The sequence below is a fragment of the Hylobates moloch genome, unplaced genomic scaffold, assembly GCF_009828535.3.
Source record: "Hylobates moloch isolate HMO894 unplaced genomic scaffold, HMol_V3 SCAFFOLD_13, whole genome shotgun sequence".
In the NCBI taxonomy this organism is placed as follows: domain Eukaryota; kingdom Metazoa; phylum Chordata; class Mammalia; order Primates; family Hylobatidae; genus Hylobates; species Hylobates moloch.
This window is the reverse complement of record NW_026652288.1, coordinates 28,434,926-28,448,525: the sequence shown is the minus strand read 5'-3', so window position 1 is coordinate 28,448,525 and position 13,600 is coordinate 28,434,926. Positions and strand designations below refer to the sequence as shown.

Here is a 13,600-nt window from a genome sequence, read left to right as displayed (position 1 = left end):
TATTTTTCAAACTGGCTATACCATTTTGCATTCCTGCCAGCCATGTATGAGGGTTCTGGTTTCTCCATATCCTCACCAACACTTGTTATTATCTGTCTTTTTTATTATAGCCATCCTGGTGAGTGGGAAGTGGTATCTCATCATGGTTTTGATTTGCATCACTCTGATGGCTAGTGATGTTGATAGTTCTTTTTATCTAGCTATTTTCTGAAGAGAGAAAGAATGACAATGTTTGTTAACATCTTCATTCAATACTGTGCTCATGGTCTTTAGATATAGATTAATTCATAGAAGGTAAACATTAGAAGGGACCTTAGACCCAGGTCAGGTACCTGCTTTATACCATAGCTCACCTGCAGTGCTGGGTGTCAACTACTTCCACTTGTCAGAAAGTTCTCATCTTTGGTGAGTTTTATTTTTATTTTTCTTTTTCGATACAGAGTCTTGTTCTTGTTATCCAGGCTGGAGTGGAGTGGCATGATCTCAGTTCATTGCAACCTCTGCCTCCTGGGTTCAATAAATTCTCCTGCCTCAGCCTCCCGAGTAGCTGGAATTACAGGCGCCTTCATGCCTGGCTAATTTTTGTATTTTTAGTAGAGACAGGGTTTCACCACGTTGGCCAGGCTGGTCTCAAACTCCTGACCTCAGGTGATCTGCCCCCCTTGGCCTCCCAAAATGCTGGGATTATAGGCATGAGCCACTGTGCCCGGCTGACTTTTTTTTTTTTAATGAAATCTTTTTCTGAAACTTTTTTCCAGAAACTTTTAGTCACTAAGCCAAGCTTTGCTCTCTGAAGGAAGGCAAAGCTCTCTCTTCAGAACTCAGTATTCATCTCCTTCATTCGGCTAAATCCACAGATATATTTTTAAAGACAGCTTTGGGCTGGGCACGGTAGCTCACCCCTGTAATCCCAATACTTTGGAAGGCCAAGGTGGGCGGATCACTTGAGGTCAGGAGTTCAAGACCAGCATGACCAACATGGCGAGACCCTGTCTCTACTAAAAAATACAAAAATTAGCCAGGTGTGGTGGTGGGCGCCTGTACTCCCAGCTTCTCAGGAGGCTAACGCAGGAGAATGGCTTAAACCTGTGAGGCGGAGGTTGCAGTGAGTGACATCTTGCCATTGTACTCCAGCCTGGATGATATAGTGAGATCCTGCCTAAAAACAAAAACAAACAAACAAAAAAAACAGTTTTGGCAGCCCACTAAGTTGTTGCCTTTTTCTTTTTCCTTTCGAGTTAATGAGCCCAGCCTGAGGCTGCTATGCAGATCTGGCCACACTTACCAGGCTGTAGCAGCTCAGCTGGGATTCACCTGGAAAGCGGGTAGATCAGAAGGTTCCAGACCAAAGTCTGGGCAGAGGAGGCTTAAGTAACTTGAAGAAACATACTCTGAAATTGCCCACATGTTTTTTCCAGTCACTCTATTTAGTTTGAAATTTCAAACCATTTTAAACAAGGGTATGTGGTTTTTATGTTTACTGAAAAGGAACAAATTTTCTTTTTTTTTTTTTTTGAGACAGTCTTACTCTGTCCCCCAGGCTAGAGTGCAGTGGTGCAATTGCAGCTCACTGCAACTTCCCTCTGCCAGGTTCAAGCAATTCTCCTGCCTTAGCATCTCGAGTAGCTGGGGCTACAGGCCTGCGCCACCATGCCCAGGTGATTTTTGTATTTTATTTTTCAAGTAGAGATGGGGTTTCGCTATTTTGGCCAGGCTGGTTTTGAACTCCTGACCTCAAGTGATCCTCTTGCCTCAGCCTGCCAAAGTGCTGGGATTACAGACGTGAGCTACTGCGCCCAGCCAGGAACAAATGTTTTTTAAAATGTTGAGAATGTAGTCTATATAAAGAGGGTCTCTGCCCTCCTGCTTACTGTATAAAAAGATACATTTAGGTCATTTCACTCAACCCGGCATACTTTGAAAAGGCGCCTGCTGTCGCTTTGTGCACATGTGACTGCATAAGTGTGCGTCTCTGCATGTTGCCATCAGTCCATTCGTCCCCCCAGTCTTCCATGAACCTGGCCTTGCCTCTCTGAGTTACTGGTCCCCAGTTCCCACTCTTCACACCTCTAAAGAAAGAGGATTCTGGCTGAGGGCGGTGGCTCATGCCTGTAATCCCAGCACTTTGGAAGGCCGAGGCAGGCGGATCACGAGGTTAGGAGATGGAGACCGTCCTGGCTAACACGGTGAAACCCCGTCTCTACTAAAAATACAAAAAATTAGCCGGGCGTGGTGGCGAGTGCCTGTAGTCCCAGCGACTCGGGAGGGAGGCTGAGGCAGGAGAATGGTGTGAACCCGGCAGGTGGAGCTTGCAGTGAGCTGAGATCTTGCCACTGCACTCCAGCCTGGGGAACAGAGCGAGACTCCATCTGAAAAAAAAAAAAAGGAGGATTCCTTCTCCTGCTTCTACTCAGACCCTGGAACCCAACCATCATCTTTGTTCTCTCAAACCTTCCTCCATCTGATGGATCTAAAGGAATCCCTCCTTTGTTGTGGGCAAAATGCCTTTCACCCTAAGCTAATTTCTCTCTCTCTCTTTTTTTTTTTTTTTTGAGACACACTTTCACTCTTTTGCCCAGGCTGGAGTGCAGTGGTGTGATCTCGGTTTACCGCAACCTCTGCCTCTTGCCTCAGCCTCCCAAGTAGCTGGGATTACAGGCACGTACCACCAGGCCTAGCTAATTTTTTGTATTTTTGGTAGAGATGGGGTTTCACCATGTTGGCCAGGCTGGTCTCGAACTCCTGACCTCAACTGATCCGCCCGACTTGGCCTCCCAAACTCCTGGGATTACAGGCGTGAGCTATTGTGCCCAGCCATAATTACTCTTATTTTGTATTCCCGACCCTACATCCCTCCCCATCCAAACTGATGCTTTTCCCTTAAAGGCACCCTGCCCCATTCCTTCCTGTCCGTGGAATGCACCAGGCTGATGCTTCTCCTTTTTGCTAGGCTGGTCTCTCCCGTTGGAACGCTCTTGCAGCTGTTGTCCCCTGGGCTCACTCCTCTTCATGACTCAGATCCCAGCTCAGCTATCACTTCCTTTTGAGAGGCCTTCCCCAATGGCCCTTAGACAAAGCCCAATGACAGCCGGGATTTCTATTTCATTCATGGTAGTATTCTCGGCATCTAGAACAGTGCCGGCACATGGCAGGCACTTGATGAATCCTTGACACTAAAGGAGCTTGTGTAAAAAAGTACTAGGTTGCATAATTTCTGCCATTTTGAGTGAGGCCAGAATAGAACTGAGAAATTAGCAAAGAAAGGAGAAGCAAACAAGAGGGGAAAAGACATGGCAGGGCAAAGGACAAAAATTGGTAGTTGGAGAACAAACAGGGGACAGGGTTTATGGCCTGTTCTCTCCTTTCCCCGAATTGGAAAATGCTTTCTGCTGTGATTAAAGCAAACACCAGGCTCAACTTGAAGTAAAGGACATCAAAAAGAAAAAAATATATAGAAAAGAGGACAATCCCCCCATTCTTCTAGCTTCCGCTTTCAGTTTTCATCAATAAAATAAAAATTGGTTAGATAGATGTCAATTCCCACTGCACATGAGAAAATTGCTTGGTTAAAAGTATCAGCATAAATGGGATCCAAAATCAAGGGGCACAGTTTTGTCTAAAAGAGAAAAAAAAGCAGTCCCTTCTAAAGTGCAGATTATTCTGCCAGACTAGGTATGAAAGGGGAAAAAAATTTTTAAAAAAGTGCACATTATTTTCTAAAACTTTTTGGCTACTCTGTAAGATATTTTGTTCACAATTGAGTGAATTACCGGCCATGGTAGAGACTGACAATATATAAAGGACGTTCCCAACTCAGCCTGTTGTGCAACCATTCTTGATTTCTTATGTCAAACTGGATCTTCTGCTTCCCTTGCCAACTGAAATCAAATGGATGTGTTAGGTCATAGCACTACTATGGAATAGTTTCCACACTTGTTTTTCTTTCTCCTTTCTCACCTCCCATTTATTACGTGTAACAAGTCAGATTGTAATTTGAAAGTGAGGAACTAAGGCAGCTTGCTAGCACGCTGAGGCTGAGCACTGCTGCTCGTATTATTTAGACCTTTTGGTGACAGCCAGAGGGTATTAGTCACATGGTTGTTTGGGATGTGCCATCATCCGAGGCTAAAATGACACCACCAGAGTGCATTACACTGGAACTTAGCAAATCTGCACTGCAGGATTTGCCAAGGAAAATTAAACTGGTAGCTTTCTAAACTCCTCACATCCCCCATGTGATTAGTAATATTTTTCTAATGACTTTTATGCTGAAGAGGAACCTTGTCCAGTTTTTTTTTTTTTTTTTACTTTGTGCACTCATTGAGTCTTCTTTATTTTTTATTTTTTTATTTTTATTTTTGCACACAAAACAATAGACATTTTCTAAAAGTACATACAAACGAAAAGATGCATATCAAACATATTAGGAAGGTTGCACATGGGAAGACGGGGAATAGAAATGGGGGGTGGGAATTAAAGAAAATAAATGAGAGAGGGACTTTGTATGGATCAATGATAATAACTCAATCCTCTATTTGACAAAGAAGAAGGAGAAGGAAGAGGAAGAAAAAGAAAGTGGGATAAAGGATCAGAAAGGGAGGAAAATAGAAAAAATCAGAGTATGACTCCAGGGTAGACCTGTTTTGTTGTCGCTTGGTTGGTTGGTTGGTTTGTCAGTTGTATTTTTCATATGTTTCGCCATGTTGGCCAGGCTGGTCTCGAACTCCTAGCCTCAAGTGATCAACCCGCCTCGGCCTCCCAGAGTACTGGGACTACAGGCGTGAGCCACCACGTCCAGCCCCCACATTGCTTCTGGCCTCTGTGGTAGACCTCCCAGACGGGGCGGCCGGGCAGAGGCGCTCCCCACATCCCAGACGGGGCGGCCAGGCAGAGGTGCTCCTCACTTCCCAGACGGGGTGGCCGGGCAGAGACGCTCCTCACTTCCTAGACGGGGTGGCAGCCGGGCAGAGACGCTCCTCACTTCCCAGACGGGGCGGCCGGGCAGAGGCGCTCCTCACATCCCAGACAATGGCTGGCCGGGCGGAGGCGCTCCTCACTTCTTCCCAGACGGGGCGGCCGGGCAGAGGCGCTCCTCACTTCCCAGACGGGGCGGCCGGGCAGAGGCGCTCCTCACATCCCAGACGATGGGTGGCCAGGCAGGGGCGCTCCTCACATTCCACACGATGGGCAGCCAGGCAGAGATGTTCCTCACTTCCTAGACGGGGTGGTGGCTGGGCAGAGGCGCTCCTTACCTCCCAGACGGGGCGGCTGGGCAGAGGAGCTCCTCATAACCCAGACGATGGGCGGCCAGGCAGAGACGCTCCCCACCTCCCAGACGGGGCAGTGGCTGGGCAGAGGCTGCAATCCCAGCACCCTGGGAGGCCAACGCAGGCGGCTGGGAGGCGGAGGCTGCAGCGAGCCAAGACCACGCCACCGCACTGCGGCCCAGGCAACACTGAGCACCGAGTGAGCGAGCCTCTGTCTGCAGTCCCAGCACCTCTAGAGGCCGAGGCGGGCAGACCACCGGAGGTCAGGAGCTGGAGACCAGCCTGGCCGACATGGCGAAACCGCGCCTCCAGCCAAAGGAGAAAAACCAGGGAGGGGTGGTGGCGCGCGCTGGCAATCCCAGGCAGCCTGCAGGCCAGGGCAGGAGAATCACGGGAGCCGGCCGCAGGGAGTCTGCAGCGAGCCGAGTGTACTCCAGCCTGGGCCACAGAGGGAAGAAAAGAAAAAGAAAGAAGAAAGAAAGAAAGGGAAGGAAGAGAGGAAGGACGGAAGGAAGGAAGGAAGGCCCTTGTCCAGTTCTTATTTCTGGTGTGTGTAAATGTCACTGAAACTAAGGCTTCGTGCATGTGAAATCGTTACCAGTAAAAATGTTTTTTCTTTCTCAATTTACTTATCCAATGCTTTAGACCTCTGTATGTGCTATGCTTTCTTACCTCTCTGGCTGGTGGTGTGTGTTGTTTCCTCTGCTTGACATGCTCTTCTCCCTAGTCCTCTCTCGTCTGCCCCTTGTCTATCTGGTGAACTCCAACTCATCCTTTAAGACCATTTCAAAATATTTCTTTCTTTTTTTTTTTTTTTTTGAGACAGTGTCTCACTCTGTTGCCCTGGCTAGAGTACAGTGGTGCGATCTCGGCTCACTGCAACCTCTGCCTGCCAGGTTCAAGTGATTCTCCTGCTTCGGCCTCCTGAGTAGCTGGGACTACAGGCATGCGCCACCACACCCGGCTAACTTTTTGTATTTATAGTAGAGATGGGGTTTCACCATATTGGCCAGGCTAGTCTCGAACTCCTGACCTCGTGATCTGCCCACCTCAGCCTCCCAAAGTGCTGGGATTACAGGCGTGAGCCACTGCACCCGGCCATTTCAAAATATTTCTAAGTGAGTTTTCCTTTACCTCCTCCTCTTCTGATTCAGATAGTAACTTCATCCTGTCTTCCATCATTCATTATAAGAGTGTATATCCCTTGGGCGAGGCGTGGTGGCTCACTTCTGTAATCCCAGCACTTTGGGAGGCCGAGGCGGGCAGATCATGAGGTCAGGAGATCAAGACCACCCTGGCCAACATGGTGAAACCCCATCTCTACTAAAAAATACAAAAGATTAGCCAAGTGTGGTGGTGCATGCCTGTAATCCCAGCGACTCGGGAGGCTGAAGCAGGGGAATCCTTGAACCTGGGAGGCAGAGGTTGCAGTGAGTCGAGATTGTGCCACTGCACTCCAGCCTGGTGACAGAGCAAGACACAGTCTCAAAAAAAAAAAAAAAATGTATATCCCACTGTTATAACCTTTATCACATTATACATTATTTCCATATGGAAGTTTTATGGGGGAAGAAACTATGTCTCCACATCTTTGTTTCCCTAGTATTTGGCACAGTCTTGGCAAATAGTAAGCCCTCAACATATGTTTATTTTCTCCTTCCTTCCTCAATTTTTTTATCCTTTTTATCATGTATGTTTTCAATTTGAAACAAAATTTTATCAATTTTTAGATTACATACTTTGAAGATATGTTATTAAGGACATATAAGTTTACAGTTGTTATAGCTCTCCAATGAAAACTTTTTTTTTTTTTTTTTCGAGACGGAGTCTTGCTCTTTCATCCAGGCCAGACTACAGTGGCGCTATCTTGGCTCACTGCAAGCTCCGTCTCCTGGGTTCACACCATTCTCCTGCCTCAGCCTCCCAAGTAGCTGGGACTACAGGTGCCCGCCACCATGCCGGACTAATTTTTTGTATTTTTAGTAGAGACGGGGTTTCACCATGTTAGCCAGGATGGTCTCGATCTCCTGACCTCATGATCTGCCCTCCTCGGCCTCCCAAAGTGCTGGGATTACAGGTGTGAGCCACCGCGCCCAGCCTCCAATGAAACTTTCATCAAATATAGTGACTCATTTCATCCCTAAAAATGCTTTTTGTCTTAAACACATTTGTCTCATATTAATAACAACATTAGGTTTTTTGAAGGGGTGGATATTTGCCAGATATATTTTATTTTCACTTTTATTTTTAATTTATTTTGGAGACAGAGTCTTGCTCTGTTACCCAGGCTGGAGTGCAGTGGCATTTGGCTAACTGCAGCCTTGAACTCCTTGGGCTCAGGCACTCCTTTTGCCTGAGGCTCCCAAGTAGCTGGGACTACAGGCGCATGCTGCTGTGACCAGCTAATTTAAAAAATATATATTATTATTATTACTTTTTTGAGACAGGTTCTTGCTCTGTCACCCAGGCTGGAGTGCAGTGGTGCAGTCACAGTTCATTGAAGCCTCAAACTCTTGGTCTCAAGCAAGTCTCCCATCTCAGCCTCCCTAGTAGCTGGGACCATAGGCACATACCACCACGCCTGGCTAATTTTTGTATTTTTGGTAGAGATGGGGTCTTACTATGTTGCCAGGACTAGTCTTCAACTCCCAGTACTACAAAGCACTGGGATTATAGATGTGAGCCACTGTGCGCAGCCTCTATTTTTTACATACTTATACTTTCTGTCATTCTGGATCCTTACAGTTTAGCAAGCCTCTTATAAAAAGTATATATCTGGATTTCTAATATTTAAAACTCTAACTCTTTTTGTACTTTTAAAGGCCAATTTGATCCATTTACATTTATTATGATTACTGAAATTTGGAATCATTTCTATAACCTTATTTTGTGCTTCCTATTTGTACTGCTTTTCCTATGCTTCTTTCTCTCCTACTCTTTCTAATGTTGTAACAAACTGAAACTTTGTGATTCTTTCTTTTTCATAAACGACTTTGATGTTCTACTCATATGGGAGGATTGGTCTAGCAGGCTTCTATCTTCTGATTTCTTAAAAGTTTCTTCTTTTAATTAGGACAATAAGAAGATTTCAAAGGATATCTGCGACTAAATATTGCATCATCAAGAAAGAAAAACACTGTAGTCCCAGCACTGTGGGAGGCCGAGGCAGGCACATTGCTTGAGGCCAGGAATTCAAGACCAGGGTGGCCAACATGGCGAAATCCTGTCTCTACTACCAAAAAAAAAGAAAAAAAAAAAAAGAGAAAAAAAAGAAAGAAAAATAGCCAAGGGGAGACTTGGGAGGAAAAAATTTTACTTTTCAACAATTCTCACTAGAGACTGAGGCAGTTTAACAGCCAAGTAGCTCATTCTCAAAATGATGAGTCAACATGGTGTGCAATGCTGGTTACAGTATAATGAGATCTTTGTAATATGTCTGCTCCCAGTGTGAGGATGACACCTAAGGGAAGGTCCTTGTGCGCTCAGCATGCCTGTACTGCTGTGTGCTACGTGACTTCATGGAGAAGCTCCCATGACTTGCTTCTGTTCAACTTACTGTAAAACCCTCATTCTTTTTTTTTTTTTTTTTTTGAGATGAAGTTTCACTCTTGTCACCCAGGCTAGAGTGCAATGGCATGATCTCGGCTCACTGCAACCTCGGCCTCCTGGTTGTTTCAAGCAATTCTCCTGCCTCACCCTCCCGAGTAGCTGGGATTACAGGTACTTGCCAACATGCCCAGCTAATTTTTGTATTTTTAGTAAAGATGGAGTTCCACCATGTTGGCCAAGCTGGTCTTGAACTCCTGACCTCAGGTGATCCTCCTGCCTTGGCCTCCCAAAGTGCTGAGATTACAGGCATGAGCCACCGTGCCCGGCCTAAAACCCTCATTCTTTCAGTGAGCCATCATGGTATTTGGCCTCCTCTTGGCCAGAAATCAACAGAAAAGGCAGCCTTTATATTGTGTGACAGGACTTAGTTATAATTGCACTGTCTGATGATCCAGCATATACTATATCAACTTCAAGATTATTATTTAAATAAAAATGCGTAAGTTTGACATACTTAACAGTGAGTACGTTTTGTAATCTTTTGATGTTTCCTCCATACCTCTGGAAAAACAAGTATACCATAGCAGTTAATAGCCTGGACCCTGGAGTCGCAAACAGACTGGGTTTTTTAAAATGTTACTTAATTTTATTTTTTATTTTTAAAATTTTGTTTTTAATTGACACAATAATTGTACATATTTATGGGGTGTAATGTGATGTGATAGACTGGGTTTTTTTTTTTTGTCGTTTGTTTGTTTTTTTTTTGAGTTGGAGTTTTGCTCTGTTGCCCAGGCTGGAGTGCAGTGGCGCCATCTTGGCTCACTGCAACCTCTGCCTCCCAGGTTCAAGCAATTCTCCCATCTCAGCCTCTTGAGTAGCTGGGACTAGAGTCACACACCACCATACCTGGCTAATTTTTGTATGTTTTAGTGGAGACAGGGTTTCACCGTGTTGGCCAGGCTGGTCTCGAACTCCTGACCTCAAGTGATCTGCCTGCCTTGGCCCCTGCAAAGTGCTGGGATTACAGGTGTGAGCCACTGTGCCCACCCCACAGACCGGGTTTTGAATCCTGATTTTTCTGTGTATTAGCTGTGTGAGGTAAGGCAAGTTACTTAATCATGCTAAACCTCAGTTTCCTTATATTCTAAGTGAAGCTAAATCTAAACATAGGGTTTTTATGAGAATTTAACAAATTAAAACATATAAAGCCTTTGGCCTCAAGTTAGTACCAAAAAACAAAAAGAAGAAGTAGCTATTACAATGTTTTTTTTTTTTTTAATGAATAAGAAGCTTCTTGAAGGAGTTCCTTCTGCAACTCCCTGTCTCTCAGCACAGAGTAGTAGGCATAGGAAGGAGTCTTGGGCTGGAGTTGGGCTACAGAGTATTGATCTTTCCACTTCAGATATTTAACAAGCTGAGTATGGTGGAAATCCCTTTGACTTTTATTTATTTTTTTGAGACAGAGTCTCGCTCTGTGGCCCACGCTGGAGTGTAGTCGCGTGATCTCGGCTCACTGCAAGCTCCGCCTCCCGGGTTCATGCCATTCTCCTGCCTCAGCCTCCCGAGTAGCTGGGACTACAGGCGCCCGCCACCACGCCCGGCTAATTTTTTGTATTTTTAGTAGAGACAGGGTTTCACCATGCTAGCGAGCATGGTCTCAATCTCCTAACCTCGTGATCCGCCCGCCTCGGCCTCCCTTTGAACTTTTAAGATATCTTGAGGAGGTCTGGAGTGTGACTCATACCCTCATGTGTGTCATCCTGAATCAACAGATATCAGTGTGTATCTGGATCATTGCTGCAATGATTGTGTTGCAAACCTGTTGCTTCTGCAGACACGACTTCTTTGATAAGGCTGGCATGATCTTATATCCTCAAGTTCTGATCTCTTCTGCAAGCCCAGTTAGAAAGTTATGAGGTAACAGAGTGCTGCTAACCTCATCTCCAGAAATCTCTACTTCCCCAGGTAGGGGAAACCCTGTCCTGGGGTGCTGAGTTCGAATTAGGAATATATTAGGTTGGTGCAAAAGTAATTGCGGTCTCTAATGGCAAAAACCTCAATTACCTTTGCACCAACCTAATACATTTTTTCCTATTATGAACATGATTATTTGTAGGTGATATGTACATCAGGCTCACTGCTATTAATAATGGGTAAAGGCTGGGCACAGCGGCTCACATCTGTAATCCCAGCACTTTGGGAGACTGGGGTGGGAGGCAATATAGCGAGACTCTGTCTCTTAAAATAAGAAAATTTTTTAAAAAATAAATAAACAATGGGTAAAATAAGACTATTAGGACATAGCCTGAGATCCTAACCTCTTTAAGTAACAGGATTTCCTATGGGAAATGTGTTATCAGTTCCAAATAATTGATTTACAGGTAAAACGTCAAAACATAAGCCATTAGAAAAAAAAGGGCTGCAATCCTTCACATGTTCAATATAGGAAGAAATCCTGCAGAGCAGTCAAAGTGTAGGAACAGTTGGGTACTGTGCATTTTTCTAAACTGGAGGTCAATCAGGACAACAGATGAGCAGCTTGTTGGAGAGAACAACACTGGCTTCTTAGTGATCACCATGACAGAGACATTGAATGAGGTTTGGCTCCATAGCCACTCCTGTGCCCTTGCTATGTTCGGATGCCTCCTTATTCCTTAGAGAGTCCTCCTTGAGAAGGGAAGGACACCTTCCTGCTCAGGATGCTCTGGAAGCTTCTGAGTACTGCTGAGAGGGGCCTCTGTGCCTACACTCCCTCACCCTAAATCGACCTGGCTATGAGCAGCTCTCCAAACTTTCTTTGCCAGATCCCTCACTAACCTCTTGTCACTCTTATCTCTGACTGCCATGGGCATGGATCGCTCATGAGTCAGTCAGGAAACAGGTAGATGCTAAGAGTCCACTGTTGCTCAGGATTCTTCTAGGCTCTGTGAGTACAGAAAAGAAAAAGAATCTCTGCTCTCAAAAGAATTTACAAACTAGTTTGGGAAGCAGCTTATGCTAGGAGTTCAAACACAGGGTTCACGTCAGTCAGCCCTGACCAGAATCTCAGGTCTACCATCTCCTAGCTGTGTATTTTGAGTCTCAGTTTTTTCATTTGTAAAGTGGGGATAATAAAAGTGCTATCTCAGAGGGCTGGCATGAGGATTGTGTTGCAAGATAAAGTATTTAGCAGAGCCTGCACATAGTAAGTGCTCAGTAAATGTTAGCTATTATTATTATCATTATTCAGCAAGTCCCAGATGGGGTATCAACTAGTCTGGGCCACATAGGAACCTAATAACACCCTCCTGAGTCTTCTCAGACCTGGGGGAGGAGGTACTGCTTTGTGGGCCACAAAAATAACGGGGATGGACTGGATACCCCTGGAGAAGGGCTTTGGGGATGCACCAAGGTGCTGCTCTTGACTCCCTGGTGAAGGCAGTCTGCCTGTCTTGGCTCAGTTCAGCACGAATCACCTTGTTGGGCTTGGAAACTAAACAATGGGAACTTACCCTGCCTTTGAAGAATTTGCCAGCTAGGTGGGGGTTCAGGACATGCACACAAGATGCAGCTTTAACATAATGAGGAAGAAGCATATTAATTAACAAGAACAGGCCGGGCGCAGTGGCTCATGCCTGTAATCCCAGCACTTTGGGAGGTTGAAGAGGGCAGATCATCTGAGATGAGGTGTTCGAGACTAGACTGGCCAACATGGTGAAACCCCTGTCTCTACTAAAACAAAAAAACAAAAATTAGCCAGGTGTGGTGGCGGGTGCCTGTAATCCCAGCTACTCAGGAGGCTGAGGCACAAGAATCGCTTGCACCCGGGAAGTGAAGGTTGCAGTGAGCTGTGATTGTGCCATTGCACTCCAGCCTGGGTGACAGAGCAAGACTCTGTCTCAAAAAAAAAAAAGAGAGCAAAATGACATGGTAAAAACTTGATATGCCTACGATAAATGTTTAGGGCAAGAAATGCTTATTGATACATTTACATTCTGGACTGCTGGGTAAAATATTCTGATTATGTTAATACCACCCCTAGCTCTGTGGCAATAACAGCAGAAAGGCCCTTTTCTTACCACCTTCCCACCTCCGTCTCTTTGTTCCCTGTGTCTGTTTCTCTCCCCAGACAAACTGCGGCCTGGACCAGCTGGTGAAACGTAATTCTGAATCCTGCCCACAGCCTTCGGTGGTTTTGGATGAAAGGCCAGCGCCTTGAGAGCCCTGCATTTGATTTCAAGTTTTAAGGCTGGCACTAGTGGAGCAATGAATGGTGAAAGCTCTCCCCTTAAAGGAGCACAATTGCCTTTAGGTGACTGCTAACTCAGGCTTTCGCTGAAGACAGTGTTTACTTTGTGAGCTTAATGACAGGGCTGGCTTTCTGGGAGTGTTGCAATGAGATAGACTCAGACACAGGCCATCATGGACCTCCTCCCTAGCAAGGCCGCCGTGGCTGGCATCTCAAGAGTAGTCCATTGAACTTGGGATTTGGGTGTGAGACACAGTTTCATCAGAAGAATTTAAACCAAAGTCTACATTTGCCCTCTAGATAAATGTATGTGTTCAGCGGCAGCCACAACTCCTTGCCTCATTCTTAGTTGATTATGTGACTGTGAGAAGAAAAGCAAAAGCAAAAATGAGAAGCATAGCTACGATGCTATTTTAGTTAAAAATATTCTGGTAGAATTTGAAGGTACCACAGAGATTACCTACAGATGGAAAAAACTGAAGCTCAGAGATGGGAAGTGCCTTGTCCAAGATCGCACAGCATATAAGGGAAGAAGTAGGACTGAAATCCAGATTTC

The 13,600-nt window shown here is 45.4% G+C and overlaps 1 long non-coding RNA gene across 1 annotated transcript in view; it reads left to right on the top strand.

Annotated features, from left to right (window-relative positions):
* LOC116480264 (uncharacterized) overlaps positions 1 to 13,374 on the top strand; it is a 29,285-nt gene extending 15,911 nt beyond the window's left edge. Inside the window, exon 2 of the long non-coding RNA XR_004251239.1 lies at positions 12,925 to 13,374. This is a non-coding gene — a long non-coding RNA (uncharacterized LOC116480264). The remainder of the gene's footprint in view (positions 1 to 12,924) is intronic.
* Positions 13,375 to 13,600: the final 226 nt, after the last annotated feature.